Source organism: Oncorhynchus nerka, linkage group LG19 (assembly GCF_034236695.1).
Source record: "Oncorhynchus nerka isolate Pitt River linkage group LG19, Oner_Uvic_2.0, whole genome shotgun sequence".
Lineage (NCBI taxonomy): Eukaryota > Metazoa > Chordata > Actinopteri > Salmoniformes > Salmonidae > Oncorhynchus > Oncorhynchus nerka.
In genome coordinates this window covers 42,712,565-42,735,427 of record NC_088414.1, presented here as the reverse complement: position 1 = coordinate 42,735,427, position 22,863 = coordinate 42,712,565, and positions in this window count along the sequence as shown.

The following is a 22,863-nucleotide window of genomic DNA, read 5'->3' as shown; positions in this document are numbered from 1 at the left end:
GTAATATAGTTCTATTGACCTGTAAAATAGTTATTAAGATCTGTAAAATAGTTATAATGACCTGTAATAGAGTCCTAATGACCTGTAATAGAGTTTTACTGACCTATAATAGTGGTCTAATGACCAGTAATAGAGTTCTAATGACCTGTAATGGAGTTCTAATGACCTGTAATATAGTTCTAATGACCTGTAATATAATTCTAATGACCTGTAATATAATTCTAATGACCTGTAATATAGTTCTAATGACCTGTAATAGAGTTCTAATGACCTGTAATAGAGTTCTAATGACCTGTAATATAATTCTAATGACCTGTAATATAATTCTAATGACCTGTAATATAATTCTAATGACCTGTAATATAGTTCTAATGACCTGTAATAGAGTTCTAATGACCTGTAATATAATTCTAATGACCTGTAATATAGTTCTAATGACCTGTAATAGAGTTCTAATGACCTGTAATAGAGTTCTAATGACCTGTAATATAGTTCTAATGGCCTGTAATATAGTTATTAAGATCTGTAATATAATTATATTGACCTGTAATATAATGATTAAGATCTGTAATATAATTCTAATGGCCTGTAATATAATTATATTGACCTGTAATATAGTTAAGATCTGTAATATAATTCTAATGACCTGTAAAGGAGTTCTAATGACCTGTAATATAATTATAAGGCCTTGCAATATAGTTCTAATGACCTGTAATGGAGTTCTAATGACCTATAATATAATTATAATGCCTTGCAATATAGTTCTAATGACCTGTAATATAGTTCTAATGACCTGTAATATAGTTCTAATGACCTGTAATGGAGTTCTAATGACCTGTAATATAATTCTAATGCCCTGCAATTTAGTTCTAATGACCTGTAATGGAGTTCCAATGACCTGTAATATAATTCTAATGACCTGTAATGGAGTTCTAATTACCTGAAATGGAGTTCTAATGACCTGTAATATAATTCTAATGACCTGTAATATAATTCTAATGCCCTGCAATATAGTTCTAATGACCTGTAATATAGTTCTAATGACCTGTAATGGAGTTCTAATGACCTGTAATATAATTCTAATGACCTGTAATATAGTTCTAATGACCTGTAATATAATTCTAATGACCTGTAAAATAGTTCTAATGACCTGTAATAGAGTTCTAATGACCATGTAATAGAGTTTTAATGACCTGTAATGGAGTTCTAATGACCTGTAATATAGTTCTAATGACCTGTAATAGAGTTCTAATGACCTGTAATGGAGTTCTAATGCCCAGTAATATAGTTCTATTGACCTGTAATATAGGTCTAATGACCTGTAATAGAGTTCTAATGACCTGTAATATAATTCTAATGACCTGTAATAGAATTCTAATGACCTGTAATAGAATTCTAATGACCTGTAATAGAATTTTAATGACCTGTACCAGAATTCTAATTAGACAAAAAAATTGAGAAAAGCCTCATTAGTTCTCTATCAACAACACGGGAATTATTCCACAGAATAGAAACCAAAATGATCCATGACAAGCACACAATCATAATATTCGATTCACTGTTAGTACTTTACATGTTTTGATAGTGAATAACACAATTTTCAGACCAACATGTCACACAATCATTAAAGAAAATATTCTGAAACTATTATTTGACTTAAAATACGTGAATGGTATATTCTTTAAATCCTAATTAAGCCTCTGTTCTGTAATGCACTTTCCTGTTGTTTTCATAAAATCTTCGTTGACGTTACAATACGTGTTATTGAATTAAAGCTAAACGTCCGTGTGTAAGGGCGTGCGTGCGTGTGTGTGTATGCGCACAACGTCTTCGTAGTTTGCACCGAGCGCACCAGCGCGCATCCACAGGCAGAGTGGAATCCAGGGTCTCTGAGACCTCGCGTTATTAGCTTATACCCGCAGCGCTTCGGTTCGGTTCGCTTCCTCCCAACAACAGGTGTAAAGGAGCGGCTGGATGAACAGACGGAAATCGAGGATAAGAGAATATAACCAGAGGATATTTGCAAACAGTTGTAATCGTAAAGAAGTAGGTTACACGTCCTACAAGATTGACGGAGTTCACTTCATCGTCTTTCTATGCGCTGCGCACTCTTTCCATCCTGTCTGCCCCAGTTTCCTGCGCTATAGGCTGCACCATTTCTATCTCTTTCTAACGGAAAAAGAGAAGAGATTATGAAGAAAAACAACTGTGCTCTGTTAATGGATGTCCTCCACTCACACGGAATAATGGAATAAAGTAGGATATAGGCTATTCTGAAGATAAAAACATATGCATTTATCATCAAGGTTTCGACGATGTGAAGTCCTTTTATAGAACACGGATTGTTATAGGTTATTCGTTTAGTACATAAATACGGAATACAACCATAGTTATTTTTTTGTTTTGAAAACCAGTTGTTGCATCCCCTAAACGCGGAATAGCCTGGAAAGAAGAGGCATCTTTCTATGTGGGTTCAATTGATATATCCCTAACATCCACGGTGAAATGTGAGTTATATGTTGTATTCATCATACACAGTCTAAAAATAATGTTTTCTAGGCTATTTGTGGATTCAGATCGGTAAAGAAGGAACTGGTGATTGAGTTAATAAAATTGAGTGCACTGCGCACTGGTGCCGATTTGTCTAGGGTAGCTCTGGAAAAACCCTAGGCGGCATCCCTAGAGTTTTCAGCAGTTAGCTTCACCCACTTCTGGTTCCGTATGAACTCATTTTTAGAGTTAGGGATCCCCCACAGCCATATCTCCATGTAACAGCGCTTGTTTACGGAAAGTCGACTACCTGTGCTGATCTGAATATCTGAGTCTCTGAACACCTGTATGTGCACGGGAGACGGACCCTACAAAACGTGTTGTCACTGAATAATACTATCGGCTGCAACTGTGTTAAAACAGTGAATCCTAAGTGTATATTGTGCGTTTGTGAAATGATTTTGATTTGATATGAAAGTAAAGGACTTCATGTTTTTTGAACCATACTACAACTGAGCATCGATTCACGTTCAAATGGAGTATTTGTCTGTTTAGAGCCAATTCCCCTCTAAACAGAGCATCTAGTTAAAGGGATACTTCATGATTTTGGCAATGAGGCCCATTATCCACTTCCCCAGAGTTAGGTAAACTTGTGGATACCATTTGTATGTCTCTGTCCAGTATGATGGAAGTTACATGTATTCCCTCTAGCCAATCCCAGCTAGCAATATGATGGAAGTTACATGTATTCCCTCGAGCCAATCCCAGCTAGCAATATGATGGAAGTTACATGTATTTCCTCGAGCCAATCCCAGCTAGCAATGAGGAATCGGCCCTGAAGCAGCCGCCTTCCAGTGTGCCGGAACGGATTCAATCGGCCGGAATCGGGTGTCGGATTTGGCCAGGAATCAAAATGAATGACTGCCCAGATACGGCCCAAGTACATCGGGCGGTTTCCATCTACCGACTTTGACCGGCATCTTACCAGAATCCCCTCAGAAGGGGTCCGATTCAACATTTAAATACATGTATACAAAATGACCTGATTTAGTCGTTTTAAATATTAATATTGAATCCACAAGAAAACCATTTTGTGTCAGATGAAACACCATACACATGATGACAGTGTCAACACCTGACCCGCCACAGGAGTCACTGCAGCCAATGGGACAAGGGCATCCTGGCAGGCCAAACCCTCCCCTAACTCGGACAATTGTGTGTTGCCTCATTGATCTCCCGGTCGCGGCCGGCACAGGTCTCGAACCAGCATCTGGAGCAGCTCAGTTTGCAACTCAGTGTCTTAGACTGCTGTGCCACTGGGGAGGTTCCATTTGTGAAGTTTTTAATGTTCATCTTTTGCCTTGCACAAAATACTAAAACACTACGCAGGATTCTTAAAGAATTTCAGTTAAATCTTAAATGTATGTTTTTTCTCACAAATAATTAGAAAATATGGAAAAATAAATGATGAAATGTTAATTATATAAAGCAGCCTGTGTAATCATCTGCCAGAGAGTAGCCCCAATCGGCCCCAGCCCCAAAAATACATTTGGGCCAGATAACTCTCACCGGAATCGCCCAAGCCCCAAGTAATACATTTGGGCCAGATAACTCTCACCGGAATCGGCCCAAGCCCCAAGTAATACATTTGGGCCAGATAACTCTCACCGGAATCGGCCCAAGCCCCAAGTAATACATTTGGGCCAGATAACTCTCACCGGAATCGGCCCAAGCCCCAAGTAATACATTTGGGCCAGATAACTCACACGAGAATCGTCCTGAGCTCAATCCCCACATCCTATCCATAAGTAATACCGCCGAAGGCGGCTCAGACTTGGGCCATATGACGTCGGCCAAGTCTAACTCTCAACCGAGTGACCCGACTCTCAGCCGGAATCGGCCCAGATCCACTGCGCTAGCTGGGATGCTAACTAGCTTTGGAGCAATGAACGGAAGTCTATGGGTATCTATGCTAGTTAGCATTGGCTCGCAAACCTATCTCTAACTTCCTTCATAATGTACACAAATACATACAAATAGAATCCAATAGTTCATCTGATTCTGAGGAAGTAGATAAAGAGCCTCGTTGCCAAAATCTGAAAGTATCCTTTTAAGCTCTGCCTGTTAATGAAGGGGTGTAGACTTCGGCTACTGAACTTCGGCTTGCCTCAAGAAACAATGTGTGCTCAAACAGCAAACAAAGAAAGAAAAACCTGCCGAACATGAAAACGAACAAAAACATCAGTAAATGTTTTCATAATATATGGGCAAGCTGTTTCGACTGGGGAGGCTTTACTGAGCGGCGAGTTGGTGGCGGATGATGGATGCAATGGAGATCAGCTGTCGATTATCTGGTGGCCATCTGTGGTTGCAAAGGTCCTTGGACTATAAGGAGTAATGTTGGGTTCCTTTAGTTCATTATTGGGCTAATCAACTCTTTGAAACAAATCAACATATTTATACGTTTCAAGACGTTGAAAGGTTATCATTTATATTTTACTGAGTTAGATACAAACACAATTAGGCTAATCCCCAAAGTGGGCAAATTTGCTACATGCTAATTATATTCTTATTTAAACGTCCAATAACTTTGGAATCGGAAGCCCGAGTCACCTGGCACTCTTCAACCCCAAAAAGTGGGTCCCTAGCCCACCTGTGTGCTCCTTTCAACAGGTGTAATCGTGGTACTGTGTGGGGAGGTCTCAACCTCATTGGAACAAGTAATTGTCCCATTTAAAGGCTGAGTTTCTGGTTCAAATCCTGTTCTGGTTGTTAGTCTCCGCAGTCGCTACATCACTGCTGAATTCTCCCCAGTAACCTATGTAGAGCATTAGGCTAATGCATCTAACTATTTCACAGAGTTAAAAAGGTCCTAAATCCCCCTCAGCGATGTTACGAAGGAAAACAGTAGCGTAGGCAACACGTGAAGGTTGTCATTATCAATAGGAATTTCCTCTTAATTGATCTGCCTGGTAAAAATGAAGGTAAAATGACAACAAATAACAGGCCTGCTGTTGTGGGAGAGAAAAATCACCTATTTACCTGATTTGTTTAATGTTAATAGTTAACAATTACACTGTATATACGTAACAAATAGTATAACATCTCTGTTCTACTAAGGCTGTGTTTTTGCAAAGGGATGGTTTCTACTCCAGTTCCCTGCAGCTAGTCTAGGTGTGTGGTCAATTACATGGGTTTTACTTGTGATAGGGGTATCTGGAGCGGATAATTGATTTATGCCATAGAATGAGTGGAGATAAGATAAGAGCCTTGTCTAAGGGGCCAAACTCTTGTTTCTGTAAGAACAATCTTCATAGCAAACGCTATCTGGCTTGGGGAAACTCCTTTCTCATATGTCAAGTCTCACCCTGTGACCCATTCCACACATCTGTTGTTTGTCATGTAGACTAAGGGGTGTATCTTTGCTATAAAATATCAAGAGTCAAGAGTGTTGGGCTGACCAGCATCTCATTGCAGAATGACTATTGCAAACTGACTCGCTCCATTCACTCGGTGTGCATGTAGTGACCTTCTCCCTTATTAAATATTTTTTTATTAAGTATAACTCTGACTTGTGTGATACATTTGTCTCTCCTCATTTGAGAATACAGAAATAATCACCACAGCTGTTGTGAACTTTTCTTGGAATCCTAATTGACAATTAAACATTGGGCAATTTGGAAAAGCCATAGTCAATCAATCAATAAATATAATAATACTTGTAGGAAAGGTTTACATCTTTAGCTCTTTAGGTAGATGAGTCTATAGCTGGTGGTCATAATCTACATAGTGATTGATGTGTTATTGCTTAGGGTTGTATGTTTTAAGGGGGTAGATGAGTCTATAGCTTGTGGTCATATTCCTATACTATCGAATTACATGTACTGTAGTAGGCCACTTTTAAATATATAAAAGCCTCTAGACCAAAGCCCTTGTCTCTAGATCAAACCTCTTGTCTCTAGACTAAACGTCTTGTCTCTAGACCAAACCTCTTGTCTCTAGACCAAACCTCTTGTCTCTAGACCAAACCTCTTGTCTCTAGACCAAACCTCTTGTCTCTAGATCAAACCTCTTGTCTCTAGATCAAACCTCTTGTCTCTAGATCAAACCTCTTGTCTCTAGATCAAACCTCTTGTCTCTAGACTAAACGTCTTGTCTCTAGAACAAACCTCTTGTTTCTAGACCCAGCTGTTAAAAAGTTATGACTAAAACAGTATAACCAAAACTACATTTTATACCTTCTATTGCGTTTTCGCGGGTCATATTTTATAAGATTAAACCATATAGTGGGTTGTCTTTTATACTATTCACACCCGCTTACTATTTATTTGAAAACAAACAACTTTGTCCAGTTGTCACACCCTGACCATAGTTTACTTTGTATGTTTCTATGTTTTGGTAGTTCAGGGTGTGATCTGAGTGGGCATTCTATGTTACATGTCTAGTTTGTCTAGTTCTATGTTTGGCCTGATATGGTTCTCAATCAGAGGCAGGTGTTTGTCATTGTCTCTGATTGGGAACCATATTTAGGTAGCCTGTTTGGTGTTGGGTTTTGTGGGTGATTGTCCTTGTTACTGTCTCTGTGTTACTTTGCACCAGTATTAGGCTGTTGCGGTTTTTGTGTTACGTTTATTGTTTTTGTATTTGATTCGTGTTTACTTTGTTTCATTAAACATGGATCGCAATAGCCACGCCGCATTTTGGTCTGACTCTCCTTCACATACAGAAAACCGTTACACCAGTCATGTTACCTAACTAGCTAACCAGCTCCCAACTTTGTAACTTGACCAGTATCAATAGGTCCATGGTATCAGTAGGTCTAAGGTATCAGTAGGTCTATGGAATCAAATCAAATCTATTTATATAGCCCTTCGTACATCAGCTGATATCTCAAAGTGCTGTACAGAAACCCAGCCTAAAACCCCAAACAGCAAGCAATGCAGGTGTAGAAGCACGGTGGCTAGGAAAAACTCCCTAGAAAGGTCAAAACCTAGGAAGAAACCTAGAGAGGAACCAGGCTATGTGGGGTGGCCAGTCCTCTTCTGGCTGTGCCGGGTGGAGATTATTACAGAACATGGCCAAGATGTTCAAATGTTCATAAATGACCAGCATGGTCCAATAATAATAAGGCAGAACAGTGTAAACTGGAGCAGCAGCACGGCCAGGTGGACTGGGGACAGCAAGGAGTCATCATGTCAGGTAGTCCTGAGGCATGGTCCTAGGGCTCAGGTCCTCAGAGAGAGAAAGAAAGAGAGAATTAGAGAGAGCACACTTAAATTCACACAGGACACCGAATAGGACAGGAGAAGTACTCCAGATATAACAAACTGACCCTAGCCCCCCGACACGTAAACTACTGCAGCATAAATACTGGAGGGTGAGACAGGAGGAATCAGTAGGTCTATGGAATCAGTAGGTCTATGGAATCAGTAGGTACCGTAGGTCTGTAGTATCAGTAGGTCTATGATATCAGTAGGTCTATGGTATCAGTAGGTATATAGTATAGTATGTCCATGGTATCAGTAGGTCTATGGTATCAGTAGGTATATAGTATCAGTATGTCCATGATATCAGTAGGTCCATAGTATCAGTATGTCCATGATATCAGTAGGTCCATGGTATCATTAGGTCCATGGTATCAGTAGGTCTATAGTATCAGTAGGTCCATGGTATTAGTAGGTCCATGGTATCAGTAGGTCTATGGTATCAGTAGGTCCAGTAGGTCTATGACATCAGTAGGTATATGGTATCAGTAGGTCTATAGTATCAGTTGTTCTATAGTATCAGTATGTCCATGGTATTAGTAGGTCTATGGTATCAGTAGGTCTATAGTATCAGTATGTCCATGGTATTAGTAGGTCTATGGTATCAGTAGGTCTATGGTATCAGTAGGTCTATGGTATCAGTAGGTCCAGTAGGTCTATGGAATCAGTAGGTCTATGGAATCAGTAGGTACCGTAGGTCTGTAGTATCAGTAGGTCTATGATATCAGTAGGTCTATGGTATCAGTAGGTATATAGTATAGTATGTCCATGGTATCAGTAGGTCTATGGTATCAGTAGGTATATAGTATCAGTATGTCCATGATATCAGTAGGTCCATAGTATCAGTATGTCCATGATATCAGTAGGTCCATGGTATCATTAGGTCCATGGTATCAGTAGGTCTATAGTATCAGTAGGTCCATGGTATTAGTAGGTCCATGGTATCAGTAGGTCTATGGTATCAGTAGGTCCAGTAGGTCTATGACATCAGTAGGTATATGGTATCAGTAGGTCTATAGTATCAGTTGTTCTATAGTATCAGTATGTCCATGGTATTAGTAGGTCTATGGTATCAGTAGGTCTATAGTATCAGTATGTCCATGGTATTAGTAGGTCTATGGTATCAGTAGGTCTATGGTATCAGTAGGTCTATGGTATCAGTAGGTCCAGTAGGTCCATGGTATCAGTAGGTCCAGTAGGTCTATGGTATCAGTAGGTCTATGGTATCAGTAGGTCCAGTAGGTACATGGTATCAGTAGGTCCAGTAGGTCCATGGTATCAGTAGGTCCAGTAGGTCTATGGTATCAGTAGGTCTATGGTATCAGTAGGTCTATGGTATCAGTAGGTCCAGTAGGTACATGGTATCAGTAGGTCCAGTAGGTCTATGATATCAGTAGGTCTATGGTATCAGAAGGTCTATGATATCAGTAGGTCTATGGTATCAGTAGGTCCAGTAGGTCTATGGTATCAGTAGGTCTATGATATCAGTAGGTCTATGGTATCAGAAGGTCTATGATATCAGTAGGTTTATGGTATCAGTAGGTCCAGTAGGTCTATGGTATCGGTTAGTATATGGTATCAGAAGGTCCAGTAGGTCTATGGTATCATTAGGTCTATGATATCAGTAGGCCTATGGTATCAGTAGGTCCAGTAGGTCTATGACATCAGTAGGTCTATGGTATCAGTAGGTCTATAGTATCAGTATGTCCATGGTATTAGTAGGCCCATGGTATCAGTAGGTCTATGGTATCAGTAGGTATATAGTATCAGTATGTCCATGATATCAGTAGGTCCATAGTATCATTAGGTCTATGGTATCAGTAGGTCCAGTAGGTCTATAATATCAGTAGGTCTATGATATCAGTAGGTCTATGAAATCAGTAGGTCTAAAGAATCAGCAGGTCTATGATATCAGTAGGTCCATCGTATCAGTAGGTCTATGGAATCAGTAGGTCTATGATATCAATAGGTCTATGTTATCAGTAGGTCCAGTAGGTACATGGTATCAGTAGGTCTATGGTATCAGTAGGTATCAGTAGGTCTATGGTATCAGCAGCTCTATGTTATCAGTAGGTCCAGTAGGTACATGGTATCAGTAGGTCTATGATATCAGTAGGTCTATGGTATCAGTAGGTCCAGTAGGTCTATGGTATTGGTTAGTATATGGTATCAGAAGGTCCAGTAGGTCTATGGTATCAGTAGATCTATGATATCAGTAGGCCTATGGTATCAGTAGGTCCAGTAGGTCTATGACATCAGTAGGTCTATGGTATCAGTAGGTCTATGATATCAGTAGTTCCATGGTGTCAGTAGGTACCGTAGGTCTATAGTATCAGTAGGTCTATGATATCAGTAGGTCTATGGTATCAGTAGGTATATATTATAGTATGGCCATGGTATCAGTAGATCTATGGTATCAGTAGGTCCATGGTATCAGTAGGTCTATGGTATCAGTAGGTCTATGGAATTAGTAGGTCTATGGTATCAGTAGGTATCAGTAGGTCTATGGTATCAGTGGGTCTATGTTATCAGTAGGTCCAGTAGATCTATGGTATCAGTAGGTCCAGTAGGTCTATACTATCGGTAAGTCTTAAGGTATCAGTAGGTACAGTATGTCTATGATATCAGTAGGTCTATGGTATCAGTAGGTCCAGTAGGTCTATGGTATCAGTAGGTCTATGGTATCAGTAGGTCCAGTAGGTCTATGATATCAGTAGGTCTATGGTATCAGTAGGTCTATAGTATCATTAGGTCTTTGGTATCAGTAGGTCCAGTAGGTCTATGATATCAGTAGGTCTATGGTATCAGTAGGTCTATGGTATCAGTAGGTCTATAGTATCAGTAGGTCCAGTAGGTCTATGGTATCGGTTAGTCTGTGGTATCAGAAGGTCCAGTAGGTCTATGGTATCAGTAAGTCTATGATATCAGTAGGTCTACGGTATCAGTAGGTCCAGTAGGTCTGTGCTATCGGTAAGTCTTAAGGTATCAGTAGGTACAGTATGTCTATAATATCAGTAGGTCTATTATATCAGTAGGTCCAGTAGGTCCATGGTATCAGTAGGTCTATGGTATCAGTAGGTCCAGTAGGTCTATTATATCAGTAGGCCTGTGGTATCAGTAGGTCCAGTAGGTCTATGACATCAGTAGGTCTATGGTATCAGTAGGTCTATGATATCAGTAGTTCCATGGTGTCAGTAGGTACCGTAGGTCTGTAGTATCAGTAGGTCTATGATATCAGTAGGTCTATGGTATCAGTAGGTATATATTATAGTATGGCCATGGTATCAGTAGATCTATGGTATCAGTAGGTCCATGGTATCAGTAGGTCTATGGTATCAGTAGGTCTATGGAATTAGTAGGTCTATGGTATCAGTAGGTATCAGTAGGTCTATGGTATCAGTGGGTCTATGCTATCAGTAGGTCCAGTAGATCTATGGTATCAGTAGGTCCAGTAGGTCTATACTATCGGTAAGTCTTAAGGTATCAGTAGGTACAGTATGTCTATGATATCAGTAGGTCTATGGTATCAGTAGGTCCAGTAGGTCTATGGTATCAGTAGGTCTATGGTATCAGTAGGTCCAGTAGGTCTATGATATCAGTAGGTCTATGGTATCAGTAGGTCTATAGTATCATTAGGTCTTTGGTATCAGTAGGTCCAGTAGGTCTATGATATCAGTAGGTCTATGGTATCAGTAGGTCTATGGTATCAGTAGGTCTATACTATCAGTAGGTCCAGTAGGTCTATGGTATCGGTTAGTCTGTGGTATCAGAAGGTCCAGTAGGTCTATGGTATCAGTAAGTCTATGATATCAGTAGGTCTACGGTATCAGTAGGTCCAGTAGGTCTGTGCTATCGGTAAGTCTTAAGGTATCAGTAGGTACAGTATGTCTATAATATCAGTAGGTCTATTATATCAGTAGGTCCAGTAGGTCCATGGTATCAGTAGGTCTATGGTATCAGTAGGTCCAGTAGGTCTATTATATCAGTAGGCCTGTGGTATCAGTAGGTCCAGTAGGTATATGACATCAGTATGTCCATGGTATTAGTAGGTCCATGTTATCAGTAGGTCTATGGTATCAGTAGGTATATAGTATCAGTATGTCCATGATATCAGTAGGTCCATGGTATCATTAGGTCTATGGGATCAGTAGGTCTAGTAGGTCTATGATATCAGTAGGTCTATGATATCATTAGGTCTATGAAATCAGTATGTCTATGGAATCAGTAGGTCTATGATATCAGTAGGTCTATGGAATCAGTAGGTCTATGGAATCAGTAGGTCTATGATATCAGTAGGTCTATGGAATCAGTAGATCTATGATATCAGTAGGTCTATGGAATCAGTAGGTCTATGGTATCAGTAGGTCTATGGAATTAGTAGGTCTATGGTATCAGTAGGTATCAGTAGGTCAATGGTATCAGCAGGTCTATGTTATCAGTAGGTCCAGTAGGTCTATGGTATCAGTAGGTCCAGTAGGTCTATGCTATCGGTAAGTCTTAAGGTATCAGTAGGTACAGTATGTCTATGATATCAGTAGCTCTATGGTATCAGTAGGTCCAGTAGGTCTATGGTAGCAGTAAGTCTATGGTATGTAAAAGTCCAGTAGGTCTATGGTATCAGTAGGTCTATGATATCAGTAGGTCTATGGTATCAGTAGGTCCAGTGGGTCTATGATATCAGTAGGTCTATGGTATCAGTAGGTCTATGATATCAGTAGGTCTACGGTATCAGTAGGTCCAGTAGGTCTATAATATCAGTAGGTCTATTATATCAGTAGGTCCAATAGGTCCATGGTATCAGTAGGTCTATGGTATCAGTAGGTCCAGTAGGTCTATTATATCAGTAGGCTTGTGGTATCAGTAGGTCCAGTAGGTATATGACATCAGTAGGTCTATGGTATCAGTAGGTCTATGGTATCAGTAGGTCTATGATATCAGTAGGTCCAGTACGTATATGATATTAGTAGTTCCATGGTGTTAGTAGGTACCGTAGGTCTGTAGTATCAGTAGTTTTATGATATCAGTAGGTTCATGGTATCAGTAGGTCTATGGAATCAGAAGGTCCATGGTATAAATAGGTTCATGGTATCAGTAGGTCTAAAGTATCAGTAGGTATATAGTATCAGTATGTCCATGGTATCAGTAGGTATATAGTATCAGTATGTCCATGGTATCAGTATGTCCATGATGTCAGTAGATCCATGGTATCATTAGGTCTATGTTATCAGTAGGTCCAGTAGGTCTATGGTAACAGTAGGTCTATGGTGTCAGTAGGTCTATGGTATCAGTAGGTCCAGTAGGTCTACTGTATCAGTAGGTCCATGGTATCAGTAGGTACAGTAGGTCTATGGTAACAGTAGGTCTATGGTATCAGTAGGTCTATGGTATCAGTAGGTCCAGTATGTCTATTTTATCAGTATGTACAGTGGGTCTATGGTATCAGTAGGTATATGGTATCAGTAGGGCCAGTAGGTCTACTGTATCAGTAGGTCGATGGTATCAGTAGGTCCAGTAGGTCTATGGTATCAGTATGTGCAGTAGATCTATTTTATCAGTATGTATCAGTAGGTCTATGGTATCAGTAGGACCATGGTATCAGTAGGTCTATGGGATAAGTAGGTGCAGTAGATCCATGGTATCATTAGGTCTATGGTATCAGTAGGTCCAGTAGGTCTACTGTATCAGTAGGTCCATGGTATCTGTAGGTCCAGTAGATATATGGTATCAGTAGGTATCAGTAGGTCTATGGTATCAGTAGGTCCACTAGGTCTGTGATATCAGTACGTCTATGGTATCAGTAGGACCATGGTATCAGTAGGTATATGGGGTCAGTAGATCCAGTATGTCTATGGTATCGGTAAGTCTATAGTATAAGTTGGTTCCAGTAGGTATATGGTATCAGTATGTACAGTAGGTCTATGGTATCAGTAGGTCCAGTAGGTCTATGGTATCAGAAGGTCTATGGTATCAGAAGGTCCATGGTATCAGTAGGTCCAGTATGTCTATGGTATCAGTAGGTCCAGTAGGTCTATGGTATCAGAAGGTCCATGGTATCAGTAGGTCCAGTAGGTCTATGGTATCAGAAGGTCCATGGTATCAGTAGGTCCAGTAGGTCTATGGTATCAGAAGGTCTATGGTATCAGAAGATCCATGGTATCAGTAGGTCCAGTATGTCTATGGTATCGGTAAGTCTATAGTATAAGTTGGTTCCAGTAGGTCTATGGTATCAGGATGTACAGTAGGTCTATGGTATCAGAAGGCCAAGTAGGTCTATGGTATCAGAAGGCCCAGTAGGTCTATGGTATCAGTAGGTACAGTAGGTCTATGGTATCAGTAGGTACATTAGGTCTATGGTATCAGTAGGTACAGTAGGTCTATGGTATCAGTAGGTCCAGTAGGTCTATGATATCAGTAGGTCTATGGTATCAGTATGTCTATGGTATCAGTAGGTCTATGACATCAGTAGGTACAGTAGGTCTATGGTATCAGTACATCCAGTAGGTCTATGGTATCAGTAGGTACAGTAGGTCTATCGTATCAGTAGGTACAGTAGGTCTATGGTATCAGTAGGTCTATGGTATCAGTATGTCTATGGTATCAGTAGGTCTATGACATCAGTAGGTACAGTTGGTATATGGTATCAGTACATCCAGTAGGTCTCTGGTATCAGTAGGTCCAGTAGGTCTATGGTATCGGTAAGTCTATGGTTTCAGTAGGTCTATGGTATCAGAAGGTCCAGTGGGTCTATGTTATCAGTACGTTCAGTAGGTCTATGGTATCAGTATGCACAGTAAGTCTATGGTATCAGTAGGTATATGGTTCAGTAGGTCCAGTAGGTCTATGGTATCAGTAGGTCTATGGTATCAGTAGGTATCATTAGGTCTATGGGATCAGTGGGTCCAGTAGGTCTATGGTATCAGTAGTTCTATGGTATCAGCAGGACTATGGTATCAGTAGATCCAGTAGGACCATGGGGTCAGTAGGTCCAATAGGTCTATGGTATTGGTAAGTCTATAGTATAAGTAGGTCCAGTAGGTCTATGGTATCAGTGTGTAGAGTAGGTCTACGGTATCAGTAGGTTCAGTATGTCTATGGTATCAGAAGGTCCATTGTATCAGTAGGTCCAGTAGGTCTATGGTATCAGTATGTACAGTAGGTCAGTGGTATCAGTAGGTCTATGGTATCAGTAGGTCGAGTAGGTCTATGGTATCAGTAGGTCCATGGTATCAGTAGGTATATTGTATCAGTAGGTCCAGTATGTCTCAGTAGGTCTATGGGATCAGTAGGTCCAGTACGTCTATGGTATCAGTAGGTCTATGGTATCAGTAGGTCCAGTAAGTCTATGGTATCAGTAGGTCTATGGTATCAGTAGGTCTATTGTATCAGTAGGTCCAGTAGGTCTCAGTAGGTCTATGGGATCAGTAGGTCTATGGTATCAGTAGGTTCGTGGTATCAGTATGCCCAGTAGGTCTATGTTATCAGTATGTACCGTAGGTCTATGGTATCAGTAGGTCTATGGTATCAGTAGGTCCAGTAGGTATATGGTATCTGCCGATCTATGGGATCAGTAGGTCCAGTAGGTCTATGGTATCAGTAGATCGAGTAGGACAATGGCATCAGTAGATCGAGTAGGAAAATGTTTACCGAATGTCTATAGTATCAGTAGGTCTATGGTATCAGTAGATCCAGTATGTGTATGGTTATCAGTAGGTCTATGGTATCAGTAGGTCTAGTATGTGTATGGTATCAGTAGGTCCAGTAGGTCTATTTTATCAATAGATCTATGGGATCAGTAGGTCCAGTAGGTCTTTTGTATCAATAGATCTATGGGATCAGTAGGCCCAGTAGGTCTTTGGTATCACTAGGTACCGTAGGTCTATGGTATCACTAGGTACCGTAGGTCTATGGTATCAGTAGGTATATGCTCTCAGTAGATCTATAGTATCAGTAGGTATATTGCATCAATAAATCTATTGTATCAGTAGGTCTATGGTATCAGTAGGTCCAGTAGGTCTATGGTATCAGTAAGTCTATGTTATCAGTATGTACAGTAGGTCTATGGTATCAGTAGGCCCAGTAGGTATATTGTATCAGTAGGTATATGGTATCAGTAGATCTATGGTATCAGTAGGCCCAGTACGTCTATGGTATCAGTAGGCCCAGTAGGTCTATTGCATCAGTAGGCCCAGTAGGTCTATGGTATTGGTAGGTCCAGTAGGTCTATGGTATCAGTAGGCCCAGTAGGTCTATGGTATCAATAGATTTATGGTATCCGTATGTACAGTAGGTCTATGGTATCAGTAGGTCTATGGTATCAGTAGGCCCAGTAGGTCTATGGCATCAGTAGGTCTATGGTATCAGTAGGTCGAGCAGGTCTATGGTATTGGTAGGTCCAGTAGGTCTATGGTATCAGTAGGTCCAGTTGGTCTATTGTATCAGTAGGTCCAATAGGTCTATGGTATCAGTAGGTCCAGTAGGTCTATGGTATCAGTAGGTCTATGGTATCAGTAGGCCCAGTAGGTCTATGGCATCAGTAGGTCTATGGTATCAGTAGGTCCAGCAGGTCTATGGTATTGGTAGGTCCAGTAGGTATATGGCATCAGTAGGTCTATGGTATCAATATGTACAGTAGGTCTATGGTATCATTAGGTCCAGCAGGTCCATGGTATTGGTAGGTCCAGTAGGTATATGGCATCAGTAGGTCTATTGTATCAATATGTACAGTAGGTCTATGGTATCAGTAGGTCCAGCAGGTCGATGGTATTGGTAGGTCCAGTAGGTATATGGCATCTGTAGGTCTATGGTATCAATATGTACAGTAGGTCTATGGTATCAGTAGGTCCAGTAGGTCTATGGTATCAATATGTACAATAGGTCTATGGTATCAGTAGGCCCAGTAGGTATATGGTATCAATATGTACTGTAGGTCTATGGTATCAGTAGGTCCAGTAGGTCTATGGTATCAATATGTATAGTAGGTCTATGGTATCAGTAGGTCCAGTAGGTCTATTGTATCAATAGATATATTGTATCAGTATGTACTTTAGGTCTATGGTATCAGTAGGTATCAGTAGGTCTATGGGATCAGTAGGTCCAGGAGATTTATGGTATCAATAGTTATATGGTATCAGTAGGTCTATGGTATCAGTAGGTCGTTGCTATCAGTAGGTCCAGTAGGTCTATGGTATCAGTAGGTCTATGGTATCAGTAGGTCTATGCTATCAGTAGGTCTATGCTATCAGTAGGTCCATTAGGTCTATGGTATCAGTAGGTCTATGGTATCAGTAGGCCCAGTAGGTCTATGGCATCAGTAGGTCTATGGTATCAGTAGGTCGATCGTATCAGTAGGTCCAGTAGGTCTATGGGATCAGTAGGTCTATGGTATCAGTAGGCCCAGTAGGTATATGGCATCAGTAGGTCTATGGTATCAATATGTACAGTAGGTCTATGGTATCAGTAGGTCCAGCAGGTCTATGGTATTGGTAGGTCCAGTAGGTATATGGCATCAGTAGGTCTATGGTATCAATATTTACAGTAGGTCTATGGTATCAGTAGGTCCAGTAGGTCTATGGCATCTGTAGGTCTATGGTATCAATATGTACAGTAGGTCTATGGTATCAGTAGGTCCAGTAGGTCTATTGTATCAATAGATATATTGTATCAGTATGTACTTTAGGTCCATGGTATCAGTAGGTATCAGTAGGTCTATGGGATCAGTAGGTCTATGGGATCAGTAGGTCCAGGAGATCTATGGTATCAATAGTTCTATGGTATCAGTAGGTATATGGTATCAGTAGGTCTTTGCTATCAGTAGGTCCAGTAGGTCTATGGTATCAGTAGGTCTATGGTATCAGTAGGTCTATGCTATCAGTAGGTCTTTGCTATCAGTAGGCCTAGTAGGTCTATGGCATCAGTAGGTCTATGGTATCAGTAGGTCTATGGTATCAGTAGGCCCAGTAGGTATATGGCATCAGTAGGTCTATGGTATCAATATGTACAGTAGGTCTATGGTATCAGTAGGTCCAGCAGGTCTATGGTATTGGTAGGTCCAGTAGGTATATGGCATCAGTAGGTCTATGGTATCAATATGTACAGTAGGTCTATGGTATCATTAGATCCAGTAGGTCTATGGGATCAGTAGGTCCAGTAGGTCTATGGTATCAATAGATATATTGTATCAGTATGTACTTTAGGTCTATGGTATCAGTAGGTATCAGTAGGTCTATGGGATCAGTAGGTCTATGGGATCAGTAGGTCCAGGAGATTTATGGTATCAATAGTTATATGGTATCAGTAGGTCTATGGTATCAGTAGGTCGTTGCTATCAGTAGGTCCAGTAGGTCTATGGTATCAGTAGGTCTATGGTATCAGTAGGCCCAGTAGGTCTATGGCATCAGTAGGTCTATGGTATCAGTAGGTCTATGGTATCAGTAGGCCCAGTAGGTATATGGCATCAGTAGGTCTATGGTATCAATATGCACAGTGGGTCTATGGTATCAGTAGGTCCAGTAGGTCTATGGGATCAGTAAGTCTATGGTATCAGTAGGCCCAGTAGGTATATGGCATCACTAGGTCTATGGTATCAATATGTACAGTAGGTCTATGGTATCAGTAGGTCCAGCAGGTCTATGGTATTGGTAGGTCCAGTAGGTATATGGCATCAGTAGGTATATGGTATCAATATGTACAGTAGGTCTATGGTATCAGTAGGTCCAGTAGGTCTATAGCATCTGTAGGTCTATGGTATCAATATGTACAGTAGGTCTATGATATCAGTAGGTCCAGTAGGTCTATTGTATCAATAGATATATTGTATCAGTATGTACTTTAGGTCTATGGTATCAGTAGGTATCAGTAGGTCTATGGGATCAGTCGGTCCAGGAGATCTATGGTATCAATAGTTCTATGGTATCAATGGGTATATGGTATCAGTAGGTCTTTGCTATCAGTTGGTCCAGTAGGTCTATGGTATCAGTAGGTCTATGGTATCAGTAGGTCTATGCTATCAGTAGGTCTTTGGTATCAGTAGGTCAATTAGTTCCATGGTATCAGTAGGTCTATGGTATCAGTAGGCCAAGTAGGTCTATGGCATCAGTAGGTCTATGGTATCAGTAGGTATATGGTATCAGTAGGCCCAGTAGGTATATGGCATCAGTAGGTCTATGGTATCAATATGTACAGTAGGTCTATGGTATCAGTAGTTCCAGCAGGTCTATGGTATTGGTAGGTCCAGGAAGTGTATGGCATCAGTAGGTCTATGGTATCAATATGTACAGTAGGTCTATGGTATCAGTAGATCCAGTAGGTCTATGGAATCAGTAGGGGCAGTAGGTCTATGGTATCAATAGATATATTGTATCAGTATGTACTTTAGGTCTATGGTATCAGTAGGTATCAGTAGGTATATGGGATCAGTAGGTCTATGGGATCAGTAGGTCCAGGAGATCTATGGTATCAATAGTTATATGGTATCAGTAGGTCTATGGTATCAGTAGGTCTATGGTATCAGTAGGTCTATGCTATCAGTAGGTCTATGGTATCAGTAGGTCTATGCTATCCGTAGGTCTTTGGTATCAGTAGGTCAATTAGTTATATGGTATCAGTAGGTCTATGGTATCAGTAGGCCCAGTAGGTCTATGGCATCAGTAGGTCTATGGTATCAGTAGGTCTATGGTATCAGTAGGCCCAGTAGGTATATGGCATCAGTAGGTCTATGGTATCAATATGTACAGTAGGTCTATGGTATCAGTAGTTCCAGCAGGTCTATGGTATTGGTAGGTCCAGGAAGTGTATGGCATCAGTAGGTCTATGGTATCAATATGTACAGTAGGTCTATGGTATCAGTAGGCCCAGTAGGTATATGGCATCAGTAGGTCTATGGTATCAATATGTACAGTAGGTCTATGGTATCAGTAGGTCCAGTAGGTCTATGGGATCAATATGTACAGTAGGTCTATGGTATCAGTAGATCCAGTAGGTCTATGGGATCAGTAGGTCCAGTAGGTATATGGTGTCAATAGATATATTGTATCAGTATGTACTTTAGGTCTATGGTGTCAGTAGGTATCAGTAGGTCTATGGGATCAGTAGGTCTATGGTATCAGTAGGTCTATGGTATCAGTAGGTCTTTGCTATCAGTAGGTCCAGTAGGTCTATGGTATCAGTAGGTCTATGGTATCAGTAGGTTTATGCTATCAGTAGGTCTTTGCTATCAGTAGGTCCATTAGGTCTATGGTATCAGTAGGTCTATGGGATCAGTAGGTCCAGTAGGTCTATGGTATCAGTAGGTCTATGGTATCAGTAGGTCTTTGCTATCAGTAGGTCCAGTAGGTCTATGGTATCAGTAGGTTTATGCTATCAGTAGGTCTTTGCTATCAGTAGGTCCATTAGGTCTATGGTATCAGTAGGTCTATGGTATCAGTAGGTCCAGTAGGTCTATGGTATCAGTAGGTCCAGTAGGTCTATGGTATCAGTAGGTCCAGTAGGTCTATGGTATCAGTAGGTCCAGTAGGTCTATGGTATCAGTAGGTCCAGTAGGTCTATGGTATCAGTAGGTTTATGCTATCAGTAGGTCTTTGCTATCAGTAGGTCCATTAGGTCTATGGTATCAGTAGGTCTATGGGATCAGTAGGTCCATTAGGTCTATGGTATCAGTAGGTCTATGGGATCAGTAGGTCCAGTAGGTCTATGGTATCGGTAGGTCTATTTTAGCAGATGGCACTCGGAGAAATGAAAATGGCTCCTAGTCCTGGATAGGTTCTCCATGAGAATGTGTTTCAAAAGTAAGATTCACATTCAGCCTATTATAGAATATATCTGAATCAATCTCTTTTTGTGGTTTTTACCTGCTCTGCTCTTCTTAGTTCTGATCTATGGTTTTATAGGCTACTGGGAAAACCAACTCCAAAGAACTCTAACAATTCTGCTACCTCGATGCCATGGTAGAGCTATGTAAACAAGCAGTGTGGTGAAAAGGCCTCCTATAGTCTTTCTGAGAGTAGGCTTGGCCAATTGCCTAGTATACCTGTCCAATCATTTCAGAACTGTATAATAAGAGATGTGACCATTTATCATGAATTCCAGTGTTTAATTGTTTAATTTATTTTCAAATTCTTTGTGGGTGCGTATGATCAGTGGGAAATATATACAGTATGTATCTCTAATGTGTTCATACAGTTGGCAGGAGGTTAGGAAGTGCAGCTCAGTTGGCACCTAATTTTATTGGAAAGTGGGCACATAGCCTGTCTTCTCTTGAGAGTCATGTCTGCCTATGGCGACCTCTCTCAATAGCAAGGCAATGCTCATTGAGTCTGTACATAGATTTTCTTCGTTTTGGGTCAGTCACGGTGGTCAGGTATTTTGCCGCTGTGTTTAGGGACAGATAGCATTCCAATTTGCTCTGTTTTTGTTTGATTCTTTCTAGTGTGTCAAAAGTTATCTTTTTTTCTTTCTCAGAATTTGGTTGTGTCTAATTGTGTTGCTGGCCTGTGGCTCTGTGGGGTCTGTTTGTGTTTGTGTTTGTGAGTCTCAATTGGGTGTTTGTCCCATTTTTTTGTTGATTCTTCATTGGTGAGTGGACCCCAGACCTCACAATCACAGATGGCAATGGATTCTAGAACTAATTGAAGTATTTTTAGTAAGATCCTTATTGGGATGTCGATTTTAATGTTCCTTTTGATGCTATACAAGGCCCTTCTTGCCTTGCCTCTTAGATCATTCACAGCCTTGTGGAAGTGACCTGTGATGTGGATGTTTAGGCTGTGCTCAAAGGCAGTTTTTATTTGTTGTCCTGGCAACTGGACCTTTTTTTGAACACCATTATTATTGTCTTACTGAGACTCACTGTCAGGGCCTAAATTGACAGAATCTGTGCAGAAGATCTAGGTGCTGCTGTAGGCCCTCCTTGGTTGGGGACTGAATGTCACATCCTGACCTTAGTTCCTTTTTTATGTCTCTATTTTAGTTTGGTCAGGGCGTGAGTTGGGGTGGGCATTCTATGTTTTGTGTTGCTGCACCTTACAGGACTGTTTCGTTTTTGTTTCACTCTCTTTGTTATTTTGTTTAGTGTTTCTGTTCCTAATAAATAACATGAACACTTACCACGCTGCGCATTGGTCCGATCCTTCATACTCCTCGTCAGAAGAGGAGGAAAATCGTTACAGTAGGTCTATGGGATCAGTAGGTCCAGTATGTCAATGGTATCAGTAGGTCTATGGGATCAGTAGGTCCAGTATGTCAATGGTATCAGTAGGTCTATGGGATCAGTAGGTCCAGTATGTCAATGGTATCAGTAGGTCTATGGGATCAGTAGGTCCAGTAGGTCTATGGTATCAATAGGTCTATGGTATCAGTAGGTCTATGGTATCAGTAGGTCCAGTATGTCAATGGTATCAGTAGGTCTATGGGATCAGTAGGTCCAGTAGGTCTATGGTATCAATAGGTCTATGGTATCAGTAGGTCTATGCTATCAGTAGGTCCAGTATGTCAATGGTATCAGTAGGTCTATGGTATCAGTAGGTTCAGTAGGTCTATGGTATCAGTAGGTCTGGTGCTTCAGCGCCAGATCATCAGCAAAAAGTAGACATTTGACTTCAGATTCTAGTATGGTGATATAGATGTTGAAGAGGGTGGGGCTCAAGATGCATTCCTGTCTCACCCCACAGCCCAGAGGAAAGAAATGTGTGTTTAATGCCAATTTTAACTGCACACTTGTTGTTTGTGTACATTCATTTTATATTATCATGTGTTTTTCTTCCATTACCGCTTTCCATCAATTTGATTAGCAGACCCTGATGCCAAATTGAGTGAAATGCTTTTTTGATATCAACAATCATGAGAAGACTTTGCTTTTTTTTTGCTTTGTTTGTTTGTCTGTCTCTGTACAGTGTATATACGTGGTCTGTCAAATGGTATTTTGGTAAGAAGCCAATTTGAAATTTGCGCAGAACATTGTCTCTTTCACTCCCTCTCTCTCTCTCTCCCTCCCTCTCTATCTCTACCTCTCTCTCTCTATTTCTCTTGTTCTCTCTCTGTATTGCTCCTTTTGTTTTGGTTGTGTCAACCATCAATATACAACACAATATACACAACGAATAAAGTCATACATGAT